Raw genomic sequence first — 15756 nt, forward strand, 5'->3', positions numbered from 1 at the left:
TATGGATAGGCATAGGAAACATCTAAATTCGTACACTACTGACATGTAAATTTGGTAAACTAACATAGTAAACAACAAAATTCTTACACTAATGAGGTTTACAAAATTTTATGTTGATGGTACAGAAAATAAAAATTATTTTTACTATCTTTATAGTAGCAGCCCAATTAAGACATTTGAAATCAAGGAGACAATCCAGAACATTACAAGGAACATTCTTAGTGCTCAATATCTGGTTTTCAAATAAATAAGCACATGGAATAAACAAAATAGATTGCACTATTAATCGTGTTTCATTGCAATTGAGCAATAACTTTTCATGGACTCTAGCCATGATAATAGTGCATGTGAATAGGTGTTGTAAATAGCACACATTTTTTTGACATGAGCAAACTCACTAGAAACATACACTTTTAAAAACTTCTTAACTTTTAGCGGTGCCTGGGTGGCTCAGTCCGTTGAGCGTCCGACTTCGGCTCAGGTCATGATCTCATAGCTTGTGAGTTCGGGCCCCGTGTCGGGCTCTGTGCTGACAGCTCAGAGCCTGGAGTCTGTTTCAGATTCTGTGTTTGTCTCTCTCTCTCTGCCCCTAACCTACTCACATTCTGTCTCTGTCTCTCTCAAAAATAAATAAATATTTTTAAAAAATTTTTAAAAATTAAAAAAAACTTTTTAACTTTTAATCTTCATATTTTTCATTTAGTCTATATATTCATACAAGGTACAAACACTTCTTATTCCACATTTAGAAGAGCAAATGTAGAAAGTGCGAACTTCACGTGTGTTACTATGGCCATCATATAGTATTATTTGATAGGCAGGAACTTTATACAAATATAAAACTGCACTGCTAGTCCTGGGTATTTAAACTTTGACATTTTTTAGCTTTCTGGTTTTTAATTCTTTAGTATTTTTTAAAATTAGCTTCTGCTGTGATCACAACACTACTAATTTGGGCAATGCACATCCATGTTTCTACTTTATCTGTGTATGTATCAATACTTAATATCAATGTGGATATCTTTTGTATCTGGCAAACATTGAAATCCAAATGGGGCTTGCTTTTTGAGTTGGAATGACATTAAGTCTGACCAAGTTCTTTGTTTTCTCAGTGTGAGTCAAACACAACTGTTTTGTTGGAAAACAATTTTAAGTTTCTAAGTTTACCTTTTACTCTTAAAAATATATATAAAACAATAGAAAAATACTTTTATCTGCCTGCTCTTTTGGGCTTCCCTGGAATAGCCTTCCGGTTCTGGCCATAGATGAAACCAGGAGACTCCCATTAACTTTCAGTCACTAACCTGTGAAATTGAAGACAGAAGCCCAACATTCATTCATGTTTCCGGTGGCAAGTTCTGTCTTCAATAGCTTCAACTTCTTCTTTACTCGTGACTAAATATTCAAGTTATATGCCATACTTCCTAAATGTAAATTTCTGTAGTCATTGTATCTTAAAATATTTTTATAGGTTTAAAAAGTCTGTATAGTATGGAGAAAGTCACCATCATGTTTTGACAAGAAACTAATAAAATAATGTAACTATTTGGTGTGGTTGATTCATCGAGGAAATCAAACCACTGGCAGGCTTTTCATAGTCAGTTAAATGCCACAACACATGAAATTGTCTGAAATTTGGACATCATGTCTAAGACTCAGTTTTTATATGTATTTTCTCCAATTCCATCTCTCATTCTGTTTCTTACAAATTGATAAGCTTGTATTTAAATGGGCTTCATTTTCAAACTCTGTGGGAATTACGAATCACTATTGAATATTTTTCTTCTCAGAGCACCAAAGTAGTTGATCATAAATATACCCAATCTCCAGTCCATAAATTAGATAAGAGTCACATGAGAGGAAGTATCCTCAAATAAGTATATTTATCTATCTGCTTTCAAACAAGTGTAAAGCCAAATTTACAGAAAGATGGCAAGCTAATCTTCACACTTATTTACGAAAAAGAAAAATTTTCATTAGACTGTTTTGAGCTAATAACCATCATATATCATAGTTTGGATGAATTTTTACCTCAACCAGTGTACTCTCTTAAAAATTTAACATTTTGGCCTGGCCTTCTCTTGATTGCTGTCCACATTTTTAGCATCGTCCAAAACCAAGTATCTTATCTTCCCTTTGAAGACATGTTTCCAACTATGCTGATGAACGCTTTCACGTCATATCACCGCAAGTCCTTGGAAATCAGACACAAGCTTCATGGCCCCTCCTAGTTTTGTTTGTGGTTTTGAATGGCACAGTACTAGGGAGAATTAGATTAGTCTTACAGAATTTTTTTTCATAAAGCTACACTAATACATACCTACACATTAGAGTCAAAATCCATATAGATTCGTTCCTGAGTTTTACTCAACATAGACTTCACATACATGCCAGTAAAAACTCTGTTGTGGGGGCACGCAGGTGGCTCAGTTAGTTAAGCATCCAACTCTTGATTTTGGCACAGGTCATGATCTCACGGCTTCATGGGTTCGAGCCCCGCATCAGGCTCTGAGCTGGCAGTGGGGAGCCTGCTTGAGATCTTCTCTCTCTCCTCTCTCTCTGCCCCTCCCACATTCACACTGTCTCTGTCTCTCTCAAAATAAATAAATAAACTTAAAAAAACTCTGGTGTTAGAAGTAATCATTAATTTATATATGACAGGAAATTGTCAAATTTGTTTTACAGAGAAAGCACAATTATAGGATGCTCTTTATACCATGCTCAAAACCATTTACTTTGAATCAATTATTGAACACAAAGTGTTTCTTGCTCTTGAATAAAATAAGTGTGCTGTCTTAGAAGGATACTACATGAATGAAACAAACCATGAATGTTTGCACCCACGGATTTGACTGCCCATAGTATTTTATGTATGTTTGCTTCATTTGAGTATTTTGATTCTTAGTTCTCAGGTAATCCTAGATACACTTCTACTAAAATGAGATGGGTTTGAAAGAATGAACCACCCCCAGTTCACCTGCCACCCCTTGGTAGGTAGCCCAGCACCTAGCAGCCAGTGGATAATCCATATCTGCTCCTTGTATGAGTAAAACAGAATTTAAATACATCCTAAATGTCTTGTTTTCCTAAAAATATGATCAAAGGCTCTCAATTCTTTAAAAATGTCATCCTTTATTTTTTGTAAAACATGTCACATAAAATGCATGCATGATGTGTGAATTCTATTTGTTTATTTATAAGCATCAGAGTCTTGAAAAGCCTGCTTTAGATTTCCATAGTCTTCAGTTAGATTTTTGGCACACAACCTCGAGTGTCTGCATTCGGAGGTGATCATAAAATTTCTGTTCACACCTTCAAGCAGCAGGGCCTTCAGCTAATTGCCACTTCAGTCGGCCACCTGTGCCCCCAGAAGCTGAGCCGGCCCAAATGGACGCTGGCGAATAAACCATGAAATTGCCGAAAGAGGCACGGCAAACAGGAAACATCTCTGTGGACCCAAATCATGTGGGTCTTCTCAAAGCACAGCGTGGAAACATGGGATGGTAATCATAATGCCACATTTGGCTCTGAAATCTAAATACCCTCCATTGTATACCAGATAGTCATGTAATTTAAAACACAGTATTTTTGTTAAATAAATACCAAACGACAACAAGGTAAAATTGGCAGATTGAAAATCAAATAACGATTTTTAAACAGAATTTTCTTGGAAATATTAAATTTATATTTTAAGGAGTGGGTGAATAAATGCAAACATGTAAAATATGAGGGAAAAAATGAATCCTATCATATGAGTACTGAATGTATGCCCAGAATGTAGAACATAATGCCTTCTATTTCAAGGTATTATTTAGTAGCTCTTTTAATGTTTTCTGTAACTAACAAATCTGTTACCCTGTATGAACTGTACAGACAATTAAAATAAACTTTGTCCTACCAGCAAGAGGAAACTTTAGATTTTAAAACCACTTCTACTTCCTGAGTCAAGATCTTACTGTTGTCATAAAGGAACAATGGTTTAAGTGATCAGTTACCCGCTTGTACAATTTTTCTTTTTTCCACTCACCAACTCAGACTTTAGTGTTCCAAAAGAATACTTCACAGAATGCAGCACCCAAATGAGATATTTTGACTATGTTTCGGGGCCGCCTATGGCTTTGTGAAGAGTAATTTTGACTTTGGACTGTTTAATCCTTTTTAAGATGAAAAATAACTCTATTTAAAAAAATACCCAACAGATACATGAAGAAATGCTTGACATCATTCATCATCAGGGAAATATATATCAAAACCACAATGAGATACCACCTCACACCTGTCAGAATGGCTAAAGTTACTAACCCAGATAATAACAGATGTTGGCGAGGATACGGAGAAAGGGGAACCCTCTTGCACTGCTGGTGGGAATGCAAACTGGTGCAGCCACTCTGGAGAACAGTATGCAGGTTCCCCAAAAAGTTAAAAATAAAACTACCCTACGACCCGCCAACTAGGTATTTATCCAAAGGCTACAAAAATACTGATTCTAATGGGTACATGCACCCTGATGTTTATAGCAGCACCAGCAACAATAGCCAGTTATCGAAAGAGCCCAAATGTCCATCAACTGATGAATGAAGAAAGATGTGGTATATATATATATATACAATGGAATATTACTCAGTGATCAAAAAGAATGAAATCTTGCCATTTGCCACAACGTGGATGGTAAGAAGTCAGAGAAAGACACCATATGATCTTACTCAATGTGGAATTTAAGAAACCAAACAGAAGAACAGAAGGGATGGGAAAGAAAAATAAAACAAGATAAAAACAGAGAGAAAGGCAAATCATAGGAAACTCTTAACTACAGAGAACAAACCGAGGGTTGCTGGAGGGGAGATGGGTGGGGGATGGGCTAAATGGGTGATGGGCATTAACAAGGGCACTTGGGATGAGCACCGAGTGTTACATGCAAGTGATGAATCTGAATTCTACTCCCGAAACCAATACTACATTATATGTTAACCTACTTGAATTTAAATAAAATTTTGGAAGAAAAAAAAAGAATATTAAGTCTTCCAATCTATTAGAAAAAAAGGCCCTATTGAATTTTTACCAGTGAAAGTCATAAGAATATAGAGTCAATTCTTTTAATAGTTTAAATTTAATTTTATTTATTTCATTTAAAAATGTTCCAAATATTATATATACGTGGTAGTTAAATGGATGATTGAGAATGTTCTTTTAATTTTAGCTTTGACAAGCATGTTTTAGAATATCTAACTTTTTTTTCCTCTGGAACTACAGAATTTTAGGTCTCTTTATACAGTATTTGTATTGTATTTAATCTTAGTATACAGTGTGTACTTTACCCCTCATGAGTTGCATATTCTTTATTGCTTTATGTAAAAATGGGACTAAAAATACCATCATACGATGTGGAGAAACTTAAATAGGAACAAAAAAAGGGTAAAACAGCTAACTGTACTATGTTCAGAAATTTCAATTTCCTACTCCCTTCTTTTAAAGATGTATATTGAGAGTCTGCATAGGTGAACTCTTTCTAGGATAGCATCATATTTAAAAACAACAGCCAAAAAGCAACTTCCCTAACATGAATAAGTACCAATAGAGTGCTTACTTTTTACCCAGTCACTGTTTCTGATGTTTTATATTAAGTCATCTTCTTTAGCCCTCCAAGTATCCCTCTGAGATAGATGTTAATCCTGTACCGTTTTGCAGAAGAGCCTTAAGAGGTGTGCGTCAGGATGGGGACTCAACCCCAGCGGCTTGCATGCAGGGGCTATGCTCTTATCTGCGATGCTGTCCTGCCTCGCTGTCCAAGCTGAGGAAAATAAAGTCTGTTTCCAAATGTTGGGGAAAAAAAAAATCTTGAGAATCGAAATCAATGTTTTCTTCTCTGCAGTTTACCATTCCAGTATGATTTCTTTTAGACTAATCCATGCAGCATGGCCTCACAGGGAGCATCGTGTCACAGATTCTGACAGATCAAAGCATTTCAGAAATTCTGAAGCCCCACAGCAATGTAATCCCTTCTGAGAGGGATGGCTATAGCTGGCCCATAAATTCAGGCAACTCTACTGGGAAAGAATGAGAAGTGATTCCATTGGGCATGGGGGAAATGCCTTTAGCTCAAAGTCTAGGCTTTCTGTGTATATACAAAGTGCAGATTAAACCTCCTTTCGCTCTGTCCAAAAGAAGCACTTGCGTCGACACTCAGCTTTTCCACTTCGACAAGATGAAGAGCTAAACGAATACAGCTGGAAGCTAAACCGTTTGCTCCAGATGGTGTAGATATTTCAGACCTGTCGTTCCAAGGCAGTGGCAGCACACAGGATTTTACTCGAGGAGGAAGCAGTAACGTGTTTGCGAGGGCGACATTTACTTCTTTGGTGTACGAATAAAAAGCACGTCGACTTTAGGAAATACGTGTGCTCACAAAGCAGAGTACAGAACGGGGCAATGAAAAAGCGTGCCTTTGATAGGATTACTCTGAGCCGCTCCCCTCCCCCATTTTTTTGTTTTGTTTGGTTTTTGGCTTTAATAATGTGCTTTTCGATTGCTTATTTCACGTCTCTTATGTAGAACAAGCATTACGGAAATACTCGCTGACCTGTGTGTCTGTGCCTGATTTTAGCCGTGTCCCTGTTCTGTATTTTGGGTACAGCGTGAGAACGAAAGGGTCCCATCTTTGTGCCCCGGCTGTCAGGGCTGCAAATCACCGAAGACACAACCACATGCCTGCAGTGAGATGGCCGTGTTGCCCCCACGTGGTTTTGCTCCCACAGCCGCCACCACCAGTGGAACTGCCTCCTGGCGTCACATAGTTATAACCACTGTGCGGGGGCCGTTAGCTGTTTGTTTGCAGCTTTTGTTTGTTTTATGTTTCTTTCAGATTTTTTGAGGTGGAACCGACAAAATTATAATACATTTAAAATGTACATCATGGGGGAAATCTGGGTGGCTCAGTGGGTTAAGCATCTGACTCTTGATTTCAGCTCAGGTCATGATCTCGCGGTTCGTGAGTTTGAGCCCCGTGTTGGGCTCTGTGCTGACAGTGCAGAGCCTGCTTGGGTGGCTCTCTCCCTCCATCTCTCTCTGCCCCTCCCCCCCACTCTAAAAATAAATAAACTTAAAAAAATTTTTGTTTAAATAAAATGTACATCATGATGATTTGATACACGTAACATGAAAGGAATCCTACCATCCAATTTATGAACACATCTGTCACCTCAGGTTTCTCTCTCTGTGTCTCTCTGATGAGAACATTTAAGTTCTGCTACTCTCGCTAAATTTCAGCTTTACAATCCATTGTTGTCAACTATCGTCCCCTATTGTAGATCCTCAGACCTTACTCATCTTACAGCTGAAAGTTTGTACCCTTTTACCAGCCTCTCCCTATTTTCCCCACCCACCAGACTCTGGCAACCATTTTAGTTTCTTGTTTCTATGAATTTGAATTTTTTTTCCCCTTTAGATTCCCCATGTAAGTGACACCGCACAGCATTTGTCTCTCTCTGTCTGACTTGTCTCACTTAGCACGATGCCCCTTCCCCCAGTTCACCCCTGTCATCACAAGTGACAGGATTTCCTTCCTGCCCTCGGCTGAATAATATTCCTTCTTCTGTATGGATCCACCATTGTTGAAGTCCCTTGGGCATCGCTTCCTTCCGCTGGAGCCCTGCCTCCGGGACGCTGGGTGGCTGTGCGGCATCCTGAGTCTCACCCGCTCCGCCTCCATTAGAGGTGGGTGGGACTCTTGTGCTTCTCCAAGTCTCTGTGGATCAGATCACATCTGGGTTACTGCTCAACAGTGACCTGTAGGGGCAATGTCCGCAAACTGGGGACACTGAGTCACCAGTCGTAGAAAGCTCAAGGTCGCGTTGCGTGCAGAACGACAGAACACGATGAAGACTCTTAAAACAACATGAGCCCTTCTGGTGTGTTGTTTCCCTAGAAGGTACTCAGGGTGAAAGTTCCCACCTCTCTCCTGGCAATTCACATGGAGCCCGGAGGAGGGGATGACGTGGCCAGAAATGCTTTCCCAGTCCTTCCTCCTTTCTTTGTCCTAAGCCCGAGAGTGACTTCCCAACCCCCTTTCCATGCCCCTTCCTATCACGCAGAATTGCACGTGGCTTAATGTAACAGAGAAGCCCCAAACAGCAGTGATTCTGAAAAGATGGATGTTTCCATCTCTCACAAGAAAGGAAGCCCATCGGAGCCACCTGGGTGGCTCAGTCGGTTAAGCTTCCGACTTTGACTCAGGTCATGATCTCATGGCTTGTGAGTCCGAGCCCCCTGTCAAGTTCTGTGCTGACAGCTTAGAGTCTGGAACCTGCCTCAGATTCTGTGTCTCCCTCTCTCTCAGTCCCTCCCCTGCTCATGCTCTGTCTCAAAAGTAAACAAACATTGAAAAAAAAAAGCCCTTCATCTGGCAGTTTAGAGATGGTATGGCTGCTCCCCAAGCCTTGAAGTCTCTGCGCTTTCTGTGCTTCGGTCCGTCAGTGTGGGCCTCATGGCTCAGTGTGGCTGCTGGCCTTCGTCCATCACGTGAGCATTCTGGGCAGCAGGGTGGAGGAAGGAGAAGGTTGATCCCCCTCCCTTTATAGAGTCTTCCTGAAATTCCCACACATTTCTGCTTGCACCCTGTTGGCCAGAGTATAGCCACGTGCCATGACGAGACGAAAAAGAGACGGAACGTTTAATCTTCTGGATGTGTGCATCCTGCCCTGAATCAATGTGAGGTTCTGTGGAGGAAGAGAATAGATACTGTGTAGGAAACATTTACCTTCTGCCTCACCATCTTGACCACAGGAGGTCAGTGCCCCTCATAACTGCAGCGAGGGCTGCAGGCCATGGCCCCACATCACTGCCACATCACTTAATCACAGGTTTGGAAACATACGCTATTCGCAGCACGATAAAACGTTATTGTGGTTTCTTAAATCATTCTCAGCCTTAGTTGGCCTCTCCAATCTCTCTTACCTCTTTTTCCAAACCTGTAAATGAAGAAAATAGTAACAAGTGACTGAACTTACTTCAGTTGTGCTGACCCTCTAACTTCCCTTCACAGTGGGCTGGAGTGGCTCCTATCCTTTTGGAATTAGCCAATTTGGGCTCCTGCAACCCATCCTTCCTCTGACCCACACCAAGGTAACATCTAGTATGAAACTTCCAATCTGGTCCCTTTGCTGTGGTAGGTCTTCTGGAACTTCCCTGAGTATCTTAAAGACAAAAGAATTCTCAATATAAAGATCTGTATTATTATTATTATTATTATTATTATTATTACTATTATTAATTATTTTAATTCGATATAGTTATCATACAGTGCCATGTTAGTCTTCGGTATAAAATATAATGATTCAACAATCTATGCATTACTCAGTGCTCATCATAAGTGCACTCTTAATCCCCACCACCTAGTTCACCCACCCCCAAACCACCAGTTTGTTCTCTATAGTTAAGAGTCTGTTTTTTGGTTTGTCTCTTTTTCATTTTTTTTAATGTTTATTTATTTTTGAAAGACAGAGAGAAACAGAGTGTGAGTGGGGGAAAGGCAGAGAGAGAGGGAGACACAGAATCTGAAACAGGCTCCAGGCTCCGAGCTGTCGGCACAGAGCCCGATTTGGGGCTTGAACTCATGAACCTTGAGATCATGACCTGAGCCAAAGTCAGAAGCTTAGCCGACTGAGCCACCCGGGCACCCCAGTAATATGGTATTTCTGATTGCAAATGCATGCTGTCTGTGCATATACACAAAATAGTTCTTGCTAATGGCTTTGGGGTCGTTTCAGCCATTCCCAAGGTTTGCCACATTGTAATTCGATGTGTATTTTGTGTTTATTTACTGGCTTTGTGAATTGAGTTTTTGAATATTCATGATCTCTGTTTCCTTGAGCATGAGCCAGGGGTAAAGATGCCTGCTGCAGAGACATCCTGAACATCCCAAGTTTTGTCTGTGTCCCCAACACGTCCAAGCGTGTTACCTCTCAGATACACACAGTGCATGTATGGGAGTTGTTGATATCTTTCTGAACTAATAACACTGTACCTGTGTATGATTGTCTTCAAACTCATCGTCTTCTCCTAGCTGAGCACTGTAAAAATGAGGCAGTGTCTTAAGTGCTCTGCTTTGAATTATAACTCAGTATATTTTAATGTAATTGTACTTTTCCATTCAAAATAATCTCCTTTGGTTTATTTCATTTTATTTTCTAGTACCTAAACTCATTTGCTTTTCAAATGTTATATTCACAAGTATTTCTTTGTATTTTCCATTAGTTAGCAGAACGCTATGTATATTTTGAGAAAATACTGTTTGTGGGCAAAATATTGAGGTTCCTACTTTTTTCCCCTATTTTAAATTTAAAAAAATATTAATATCTTTTTTTTAACGTTTATTTATTTTTGAGACAGAGAGAGACAGAGCATGAACAGGGGAGGGGAAGAGAGAGAGGGAGACACAGAATCGGAAGCAGGCTCCAGGCTCTGAGCCATCAGCACAGAGCCCGACGCGGGGCCCGAACTCACGGACCGTGAGATCATGACCTGAGCCAAAGTCGGATGCTTAACCAACCGAGCCACCCAGGCGCCCCAAATATTTATATCTTTTTGATTGCATGCAACTGTTAAGGACTTATGTGACGTTTCTGCTTATTGTTGAAATTTTTTTCAGTTGGTATGCCCTCCTTATGGTTCATTTTCTTAGGCAGATTCCAAATTTGTTAAATTATGACCACTTTTTGTACATATGATACTCATTGCCAGCCATTAAGATCCTAGAGGTGGTGAGAATTATGATTTAATATCTATCCTTTTATTTTTAGTTTTGCTGTGAGATATGATATTTACTATTTTCATTATGCAGCTAGAAATTTACTTTTGAAAATATAATCATTTATTTCCTTTGATCACCTTCTAAATAGACCATTGAGAACCTCAGGATATTTTTTTTTCTCATTCTGTTTCCCTTAAAAGATATTATATCCATTAGAACCACACCTCAGTATCTATCTACCAGGATCTCAATTCTACAGATTCCTTTTTATTGAGCAAAAGATCAAATCTTTCCTTTCCTGTGTGATGATTTAAATTCTGCAATGAATTCCATACCATTATTTTCTTTGCTTATATGTACTCATAGTGCTAAAAAATAGGGAAATAAGGACAATTCCTTGCAAAAACTTATGATAATAAGTATTAACCAGTCCTTACAAAATCAGTGACAAAAGGGAAGCACCTCTTGCTTCTCACAATGGCGGGGACTGGGGAGTTGGACTCCCAGATAATTGCACGTCTCCTATCCAGTCCTTTCCCTTAAACTGATGCTCCAGAGATGAGCTCATCCTGGAACACTGCAAATCTAAATTAGCCTGAAATACCACAGGGGTTTCAGGGTTACATCATGAGCCTAGAGGAGAACTCGAAAATATCTCTATTTCAGGAAGTCTTATCTTAATTATTTTTCTTATCAATGTAAGCATAACATTTTCAAACAACGCACAACAAGCCTGAAACTTAAATACAGATCAGCCTGCTGCCTCTGTCCACTGAGCTGCCTCCACAAAATCGTAGACACCTCCCCACCCCCCATGCCTGCCACAAGGAGATTTCTTTCACTGGTGTTTTGTTTTTCTGTGAATGGCCTGACCGTGTCTACAACCACAAACCTAACAGAAAATGATCGGAACTATTCCTTTATGATGAAATACTGCATTACATAGGCTGGCTGAACTCATGGGTTGGAAAAAGGAGCTGATTCAGTTCACTGTTGGGCTCATTGGTGAAACACAGAACATGCAGTCATGGCTGTCAAAGCAAAATGAACAAATTAAAAAAATATAACCATGAATGCAGGTGTATGAACTCCTTCTGGGAAGGTAATGCTGTCTGTGCTAGTTCAGAGACCGAAAGTAGTACAGGGAGCTACCCAATCCTATTCGGAAAAGAAAAAGTGTCATGCACGTAGTTTCACTGGATCTACTGGGTGGATGAGTAGGCTAATTATTATTGCTGTATGCAGAGGCACCCAGGGGTGTTGTGAGGGATTCCCAATGCTCCCTGGATCCTGAAGACAATGGGTGTTCTTCTCTCTCCTGTGGTCAGTGCACTGAAAGGAAAGTAAAACATGAAACTGAAAATTGTCTTTAATCCATGACTTTTGTACATGGCACACATGAAATGACCTCTTAGCCAATCTATTCTCCCAATTTCAAATGAAGGCGATAAGACTTCCATTCGCTCCCTGGCCTTTCAGCTAAATAGAAGGCAACCAGGGGCAGCGGACCCAATGGCATAGTCAAGAGCCAAGGAAGAGTGAATGTCACCAGCATATTGGTATTACTGATAGCAGATAGTGTGACCTTTTGCTTACAAGGTTAGTCTAATCATACACATGTAGAATAAAAAAAAAACAGAAATGCACTTCAATTTGTAACTCACATTAATAGAAGAAATACAAGCACATACTTAAAAGCCATCAACAGTACCATGATATTGGTTTAATTTTACTGCCTTTGACCCTCTTTCTCCCAGTAAGTATTGCTTTTGTGTAATATGTTAAATTTGATTACCAAAAAAAAAAAAAAGCAAAAACAAAAACAACGAAACAAAAGAAGACAAGCCACAAACTGGAAGAACACACTTGGCAAAAGATACATTTGATAAAGGACCGTCATCCAATATAGAAAAAGAACTCTTAAAACTCACCAATAAGAAAACAAAACAATACGGTTAAAAATGGGCAGAAGACCTGAGCAGATCCCTCGCCGAAGAAAGCATACAGATGGCAGATAAGCACACGGAAAGATGCTCCACGTCCTGTGCCATCGGGGAACTGCAGGTGAGAACAGCAGTGAGGAAAGCCTGCGCACCTGCGGAATGATGAAATCCAAACCGCGGAGGGCACCAGACTGGGGCGCGCTCCTGGGGCAGCAGGGACGCTCGTTCACCCCTGCTGCGAACGCAGAACAGGACGGCCACTCTGGGAGCCAGTTTGCTGGGATTGCTGGACCATATAGCAAATCTGTTTTTGATTTGTTGGGAACCACCGCGCCGTTCTCCGTAGTTGCTGCATCACTTTACAGCCCTGCCAGCAGCACCAGGATTTTAATTCCTCCACATTCTTGTTAACACTTGTTATTTTCTGGTTTCGTTTCTTTTGTTTCCCACAAGAACCGTTCCAGTGGGTGTGAGCGACTCAGTATATTGCGGCGATTCTCAAACGACAGATTCTCTTATAACTATCCTTGTCTTTTTGAAGAGATTTCTTTAAATGTAGAAATTCCACGTTAACTTATTATTTCCAGGTATTTAAAACGTAATTCACTTATCCAATGAGTGCTTTGTAAACCGACCCAAGTGCACATGGAAACCCATATAGTGGCCATAATATTTTTAGCACATTTGTAGGGCTTTTAAAAATGGTGTGCACGATCAATTCTTCCAATTACAGAAGTGGAAACCGATGAAATTAAAAGCAGATTTATCTTCTAAGCCCAGGTTGGGCAGTTCTGAGTCTCATGACAATTTTGAAAGAGGATGAGAATAGGAATTTTCATTTATCTTTGGTTCTAATTGAAGCATATCTCATTACTTTTAGTTTCCCGTCAGTTTTTGACAATGAAGTGATACCGAGGTCTGAGATTTTGGGTCATCGGGGAAATCCAGTGGGTATTCCTGTGTTGAATGCTTTTAGGACTTGCATGATCTCCTTAGGAGTCTTCAACTCCAGATTGCCATTTTGCAAATTCATATTTTTATTATAAGCCCATATGTGAGTTTTATTCATATTTGGGAGATAGTCGAGATGAAACTGAAATATTTTTTACTTAAATTATGTTTTTAATTTTTTAACGTTTATGTATTTACTTTTGAGAGACAGAGAGAGATAGAGACAGACAACACAAGCAGGAGAGGGACAGGGAGAGACACACACACAGAATCCGAATCAGGCTCCAGGCTCTGAGCTGTCAGCACAGAGCACAACACGGGGCTTGAAACTCAGGAACCGTGAGATCATGACACGAGCTGAAGTGGGACGCTTAACCAACTGAGCCATCCAGGAGCCCGTTTGTTAAATTTTTTAATGTTTATTTATTTTTGAGAGAGCGAGAACACGAGAGGGGGAGGGGCAGGGAGAGACAGGGACGGGGGATTCAAAGAAGGCTCTGCACTGTCAGCACAGAGCCCGACTTGGGGTTCAGGCTCATCAACCATGAGATCACGACCTGAGCTGAAGTCAGACGCTTAACCGACTGAGCCACCCAGGTGCTCCTTATCTAAAATTATTTTATGATTTTTCATCTTGGAAGCAAGAAAAGGGAAAAAGGAAAGCAGTAAGTGAGAAGTCTACCATTTCTTAAGTGATTCCACCAGAGACACTTGTAACTCAAGGAGATTTGTGAAAATAACTGTCATGTACTCTTCAAATGTTCAAGGTCAGGAAGGACACGGAAAGTCTGAGGCACTAATCCAGATCGGAGGAGACTACGAGGCAGAACAGTTGAGTACAACATGCCTTCTGAGTTAGATCTTCTGCCTTCCCAGAGGGTATTATTGGAACAATTGGCAAGATTTGAATGAATAGATTAGATGGTGATGATGTATAATATTAATTTCCTGATTTTGACATTTGCATTTTGGTTACGTAAGAGAATGTTCTAGTGTGTGAGCATTACACACCGAAATGTTTACAAGTGACGGAGCATCGTGCTGACAGCTTATTTCCAAATGGTTCAGGAAAAACAAAGAGACTCTCTGCTGTAGTCTTGCAAATATCTTTACGTTGAAAGTTATTTCTAGGTTACAAATTATCTAGACAAGAAATTAAAGATAAAATAAAGATCTTTTATTGGGCAAGTAAGTATTTTCGAAAACAGTGGAAATTTTTGTTTACCAAAAATTTCACTTAGGGGCTCATCCTAAATGTGACTTGGTTGATTGAGCATCCGACTCTTGATTTCAGCTCAGGTCATGACCCCAGGGTCGTGTGGTCACACGTTGGACTCCATGCAGAGCACGGAGCCTTCTCTATTAAGATTCTCTCCCCCTCTGTCTGCCCCTCCCTTGTGCGCATGCCCACTAGCTCTGTCTCTCCAAAAAAAATTTTTTTTTATTTAAAAAGCAAAGTGATTTATTTTATTCCAAGACAACTAACCCAAAGTAATAATATTAGGTAACCTTATTTTAGACTTTGTATTTCATAACAGTCTGGAGATGCCCTGGGTGAGAGCTGTATGATCAAGCACAGACAAGATTAGACCTATGTCTGGTAGGCCTTTGTTACATGATAATAAAAAAATAATTGACTCTTCTGTTAGACGTTCTTTAACAGGAAGCTAGATAGAATATCTTGTCATTTTTGTCCCTTAAGAGCATCTTGCGTGAACGCTTCAACATGCAAAACTCACATGTGCCAAGGGAGCAAGCTATAAAAAAGCATATTAATGCATTTAAAACTTGTGAGCAACAGAAGTGTCCTATAGTCTGTCACAGATAATAGGCAAAAATGTGGTGGCTTCATGGTGCATCAGATTAAAATAAGCGAGCAATTTCCCATAGCTTGGGGATACGCGTGATAAAACCTTCCGTGACAAGTACATACTTCCCTTCTCACCTACCACCAAATGCGAATTCACAGTCACTATTAGACAGGGAAAATTATTTGATAAAGACGTTGCTAAGCCCGCCAGAAATGCGTTACTTGATTTCCTAAAGCTGTTAGTGCTTTGAGTGAAAGGAGGGAAATACTTCCTGCATAAACCCTGAAACCTCTTCCACCGTCTCCTG

The 15756-nt window shown here is 39.9% G+C and overlaps 1 pseudogene; it reads left to right on the forward strand.

Moving 5' to 3' along the window:
* The window catches only part of LOC122224099, a 149370-nt pseudogene that overhangs the window by 27923 nt on the left and 105691 nt on the right, over window positions 1-15756 (forward strand).

This window comes from Panthera leo, chromosome B4 (assembly GCF_018350215.1).
Source record: "Panthera leo isolate Ple1 chromosome B4, P.leo_Ple1_pat1.1, whole genome shotgun sequence".
Classification (NCBI taxonomy): Eukaryota; Metazoa; Chordata; class Mammalia; order Carnivora; family Felidae; genus Panthera; species Panthera leo.